This window comes from Solenopsis invicta, chromosome 1 (genome assembly GCF_016802725.1).
Source record: "Solenopsis invicta isolate M01_SB chromosome 1, UNIL_Sinv_3.0, whole genome shotgun sequence".
NCBI classification, from domain to species: domain Eukaryota; kingdom Metazoa; phylum Arthropoda; class Insecta; order Hymenoptera; family Formicidae; genus Solenopsis; species Solenopsis invicta.
This window is the reverse complement of record NC_052664.1, coordinates 5080958-5087435: the sequence shown is the minus strand read 5'-3', so window position 1 is coordinate 5087435 and position 6478 is coordinate 5080958. Positions and strand designations below refer to the sequence as shown.

At 32.7% G+C, this 6478-nt stretch overlaps 1 protein-coding gene across 5 annotated transcripts in view; it reads left to right on the top strand.

Moving 5' to 3' along the window:
- The first annotated feature begins 4013 nt into the window (after positions 1-4013).
- LOC105205063 (leucine-rich repeat flightless-interacting protein 2) overlaps positions 4014-6478 on the top strand; it is a 74663-nt gene continuing 72198 nt past the window's right edge. For 3 of the 5 annotated variants that reach the window (XM_026141041.2, XM_026141036.2, XM_026141038.2), the window contains exon 1: positions 4014-4486. The gene's annotated coding sequence lies outside the window, so the exon portion shown is untranslated. Of the gene's footprint in view, positions 4556-6478 lie in introns of all 5 variants that reach the window. The other 2 variants (XM_026141040.2, XM_026141037.2) reach the window with 1 other exon arrangement.

Genomic DNA, 6478 nt, shown 5'->3' with positions numbered 1-6478 from the left:
CGTTAATAACCAAGTAAAGTTTAAACGTTTTGTTTATTATTCTGTTTATGTAATTACAGATTAATAAATATTAATCTTTTATTCTATTAATGTAAGGTTTCTTGGTCTACAGTCTCACAAAACCGTTATATAAATATTTATATTTGAGATTAGTATGTTAAAGATTTTTAGTATTATTAAATATTTTCTGATACTAATAAAATATACTGTTTGTTTTCTGTTCCTGAACTCCCTGAATTAGTGTGCACTTAAAGTGAAATAGATATATATTTGAAAGTTAGTAAAAACAAGAAGGAACGTTCCAGTGCAGTCTAGTGCAGGAATAGAAAACAAGTCTATACATATAATAGATGATATGCGCAATATATATCTTCATCTAATTTGTTAAAATAAAAATTTATTTTCATTGTTTAAATTGATTCGTCCTATTCTACTAACATTTAATTTTCATCTACTTTGACCTTGTTTACACCGAGCACTTGATACGCGTACTAACTAGTAATTTTCTTTTAAATTGTCTTGATTTCGGCAATAAATTAAAAAAATAGTATATTAAGTTGGTACAATATGAATCAAGATAATTAAATATATGTATTATGTATACACGCATTGTCGACAGTAAGATAAATTAATAGAAAGTTACGAGTTAGTACGCGTATCAAGTGCTCGGTGTAAACTAGGCCTTTAGTTATATTGATAAGAATATTCATAGTAAAATATTTATGTATTATCTTTATCGTTTATCTTAATTTATTATGTAATTTATTCTGAATCTGAGATATTTATGTTAGTATTTCTCAGCGTTATTTGCTAAACACACCCAATGTTTGAGAGTGCGTTCAGATTCCATAAACCACTAGGGAGCTTTTCATTAGCTCCGCCCATTTACCCAGTCACCCAGAGATCATTCACCGGGTGGAGAATCTGAACGCAGCCTTTGCAACCGTTTTATGATTATCTACTGAACGGTCCTAAACGCACCCAACCTTTCAACATCCGTTTGTTTTCTGTTCCTGAACTCTCTGAATAAGTGTGCACTTAAAATGAAATAGATATATATTTGAAAGCTAGTGAAAGCAAGATGGAACGTTCCAGTGCAGTCTAGTGCAGGAATAGAAAACAAGCCTCATGTTTAGTCAGCGGTCGCCATGATTTTCAGCGAACTAAAAGTACGCTGAGTTATAAGCAAAACGTGATTAGAAAAATGGCAGCGTCCAGTGCATCATTACTGTTCGAAGCACAATATACTTATTATTTACAACAATATTATTTACAACGTAGTGGAAACTACGTATTTTTAAAAATACTTTTAAAAATTAACTTTTAATTTAAAATTAACTTTTAATTAACTTTAACTTTTCTTTTTATTTTTAAAGTTTTTCAAAATTAACATTTAATTCAACATAATTTAATTTTAATGTAACTTTTAACTATAAGTTATTTGTTCATGTAACGTAACTAAATTAATTTTTAATCTATTAATTTTAACTTGATTTAGTTAAAAAAATATTTTATCTTACCTAATTCTGATATTTTATTGTACGCCGTATTCCGTAAAGGTTAAGCTACTTAGCGTATTGTTTACGTATGCGTTAGCTTACATTTTTAGAGCGTTCAGCAGAACACTCAACACGTTCCAACTCAGCAGTAAACCGTTGAGCAGCTGCTGAATTCTGCTGAACGCAGCCATTGAGTGTATGAGTAGATTTAACATGTTGAAGTATTCTTTTAGATCATTCAATCAAACTTTTAGATCTAGAAGAATACACCAATAATAGCAAACGCTCACTCAACTATTGTTGAACGCCCATTTATAGCATATTTGATTTGCTGAGGGTGCAAATTCATACAGTAGAATAGTGTTGCAAAACAAGTGCGGAACCAATCATAAACGGTGCTTACGTTACAACTTTATGGCTTTATAGGCTTTCTACAATAAGCTATTAGAGTTATTTTATAATAGCCGTTAAGAAATTCACCAATCATAGTCAGCTATTCTTCTATAAATCAACCCTGATTGGTCAATTTCTTACGGCAACGGTTATTATAAAACAACCCTTAAGGGCCACGCACATGAAATGCATAACATAACATAAGCACAACATAAGAACGATGGACCAATGAGCATCCAGCATAAAGTCGCCATATTGATTTACATAAGATTCTCATTGGTCCAGAGGCCTTATGCTACGTTTATGCTCTATTATGCATTTTATGTGCGAGGCCCTTTAAGGGCCTCTTTCACCAATCTAACCAATCAGTTAGTCTATTGGAATTGACCAATCGCAATTGTCTGTTGTGTAAAATAACAAATGCGATTGGTCAATTTTAATGACCTAATCTCTTGGTTAACTTTAACCGAGATTGGTGAAAGAGGCCCTAAAGGTTGGTTTATAATAGCCGTTACCGTAAGAAATTTACCAATTGTAGTCGACTATTCTTCTATAAATCGACCATGATTGGTCAATTTCTTACGGTTACGGCTATTATAAACTAACTTTAAGCCTGTTCTACAATAGCAGGAAATACAAGACGTAAGGTTTTAACGTAAGAAATGAAAATTTTTTATTCGCTTACAAGCTTTTAAAACCACGCCTGCAACTTTACGGTCTTGTGTTTATGCTATTGTAGAACAAGCTTTAGTTGATATCACAAGTTATAGACCTTGTTTACACCGAGCACTTGATACGCGTACTAACCAGTAATTTTCTATTAAATTATCTTAATTTCGGCAATAAATTTAAAAAATAGTATATTAAGTTGGTGCAATATGAATCAAGATAATTAAATATATGTATTATGTATACACGCAGTAAGATAAATTAATAGAAAGTTACGAGTTAGTACGCGTATCAAGTGCTCGGTGTAAACTATGCCATTAGCGGTCAAATCTATAACACACACCTTCCATAACCGTAATCATAAGGCTCAATGCACACAGAACGCGTTAACGCGTTACGCGTGGCGAATAGCCAATCATTCTTTTGCTTTCTTATTTCTTATCATAAAAACGAAAAAATGATTAGCTATTCGCCACGCGTAACGCGTTGACGCATTCTGTGTGCATTGAGCCTAAGACGTACTGTAAGAATTAGCCAATCACAGTCGAAAATTAAGAAATAAGAATCTGAATTCTCGACTGTGATTGTCTAATTCTTACGGTACGTCTTAAGGTTAGTTCATGCAGGCCGTAACCGCTAACTTATGCCGAAATCTGTAAGAAATTGACCAATCATAATCGATTTATAGAAGAATAATCAACTATGATTGGTCAATTTCTTACAGATTCCGGCATAAGTTAGCGGTTGCGGCCTGCATAAACCAACCTTTATGGTTACGGTTATGGAAGGTGTGTGTTAAGCCCAAATCAAATCTAACGATTGACGATTGCGATTGACAATTGGCAATTACTTTTCAACCAATCAGAGCAAAGCAGTCGGCGGCTGCTTTGCTTTGATTGGTTTAAAAAGTAATCGTCAATTGTCAATCTCAATCGTTAATCGCTAGTGTGATTCGAACTTTATAGCCTTTACAGCCTGCATAAAGGTTGGTTTATGCAGAACATAACCACTAACTTATGCAGTAATCTGTAAGAAATTGACCAATCATAGTCGATTATTCTTTTATAAACTAATTATGATTGGTCAATTTCTTATAGATTCCGGCATAAGTTAGCGGTCTCTCTGCATAAATCAACCTTTAGTTTCCTTGGGTCTACAATTACCCAAGGCGCGAGAAATTTTTTCGTTTATCCACTTGTCTCTTTTTGCTGAATGTAGCATTATCAAATAAAAAATTGTTCAATATAACAATACATAATAGAAAAATGTTTAAAGTTTCTATTTCTGTACTCGTATCGATTTCAACTTCAAGAATCACTTCACTGCGATAAATTTCCCTTAGGTGCGTGTAATTTACCTACTTTTCCCTACAATAATTACGCCGGCGGTTACCGACCGTTACAGTCGATAACATGAAAATAGTATCTTATTCCTTTCAAAGATGACTCTATTCAGGTAGACATGGGCATGGCGAGGCGAAACACAGCGCGGTGCAGTGTATTCTTGTGTGTTTCGTGTATACTACTGTTCTTGCAAAAGTGCGAAGTGGCGAATGGAGTGTTAGAGCGATATCAAAAAATGTATTTTCCGCTAGGCTCGAGTGCGGTATCGCGCACCGCGTTCGTCAAGTCTCACGCTTGAGCGGGCCAGTCGCCGGTCTGCCGGTTATCCAGGGAATCTCGGACGATCATACGTATCACGAGATAGAGCCCTTGATATCTGTAACCACCGATCATAGATTAAAAGTAGACTTGACGATACCACCAAAATTATTGGATCTCACCGACCGAATTTCGCGTTTGCAACGTGACGAGGTCATCCGTTTTCCATCAATTGTATTTATAGTGAATGCGCTCTGCTCATCTGTATACGACTCTGTTCGAGAAATGTGTGCCCTATCTACTGACTGACGACGTGTCCTAATCGTAAGTGTAGTTTGCCCGCAACGAACAAGCAACAGAATGGTGGAATAATAATGAAACATAGCCACATGTGTAAGATTATATATGATAATACACCACAAGCGCACGCACATATCCGTGATATCTGTAGTACATATACAAAATTCTATAATAGCGTAAATGCAAATGGTTATAAAGCGCAGTTATGTGAATTTTTATCAATGTAAGTTAATGTTAATCTCTTATTTTCTTACTTTTAAAACTAGAAAAACGTTAAAAGGCAGTTATACTAAAATCGAAGCTAATCTGCATTGGTAAAAATGAATATACATACAACTGTACCTTGTAATCACTTGCAACTACGTTTACTGTAGAGAATTTTTATATGTAGAATGGCCTTCATTTATCATACAAATTTTTTCCATTCGTGCTTACCTCACGTATTCGATTATATCCTGTGTAGTTTTGATTTATTTTATGAGTTATATCTATCATTGCATTGTATATGTATTGAAATGTAATCATGCAGGTTGAAAAATTCTATCTGATTAATAAAAAGTATATATAATTGAATATAAATTACATATAAAATTATGTAATTTATATATATATATATATATATATATATATATATATATATATAATAGCCATAATATTCTCTTCTCTATTATATGTATATAATAGAGGAGAAGAGAATATTATGGTTATCTCAATTATTTTTGTTATTAGGTCACAAATTTCAACAATTGTTTATAGAATTATTCAATTAATAGCTCGCTGATTTTTAGTCACAAATACTAAAATTGTATATACAGTAGAGTCTCCTTAATTTTGACTGATGGGAGAGTGGAATGCCAAAGTTATAGAATACCCTCACCGCAGCATGAGTTCACCAATCACCATGTACTTGCGCGAGCAAAGTACACGGTGATTGGTAGACTCGTGCTGTGGTGAGGGTATTCTGTTAAGGAAGGGGTATGATATTAGTGTTTGAGAAAGTGCTTGTGAAGGAATGCAAAGATTAGAGGGGCCAAAATTAAGGAGACTACTATATGAATATATACAGGGTGTATAAAAAGTATGGAAACTCAAAATAATTTCCATTCCCTTGTATTTTACAAGAAAATTTTTAGACAAAAGTTGTAGGGTTTCAAAAGATCTATTTACTGATCTTATATTTAAGTTTGACCTTGGATGGCATTGCCAAGGTCACATCGAAATTACATTAACTTTTTTAAATGGAACACTCTATTTTTGATTTCAGAATATAATAGTTGGTATTAAGAGCTTTCCAAAACCTTACAAGAAAGTTTATTTTTGTTCAGTACTTTGCGAGTTTTGAGGCTTGAAAGCAGTGTACTGTAACTTTCAAGCGTCATAACTCGGAAAGTACTCAACGAAACTAAACTTTCTTGTAGGGTTTTGGAAAGCTTTTGACACCAGCTATTCGAATCAAAAATAGTACGTTTTATTTAAAAAAGTTAATGTGATCTTGATGTGACCTTGGCGACGTCATCCAAAGTCAAACTGATCAGTAAATAGATTTTTTAAGACCTTACAACTTTTGTCTGAAACATTTTCTTTTAAAATGCAACGGAAATATTCCTTACTTTTTATACGCCCTGTATAATGTATAACGTATTATAATTGTAATTTTACTTTTTGTAAAGATAATGCAAAAATTACTTTTTAAAATTATTTTTTGGTTACTCTTATTTCTCTGACATATTTTTTTGGTATTTCCTTACTAAACATGTCTCATACAGCACAGAAGTTTGCAGCAACATTACATATTTAGAGTGTGTCCTATTGGAAAAATTTAAAATTTTCAGTAAAATTCTCTTTTATCCTTAAAAGTTATGGTTTTTCATGAATTTTTATTGGAATTCAGACATTTTTAAAATTTATTTTTAAATTTAAATTTTATCTCTTTGACAAAATTATTACTTTTATCTTTTTTTTTGGTAATACAAAATGTTGATAATTGATTAGAAATAAATATGGCACATACATTCA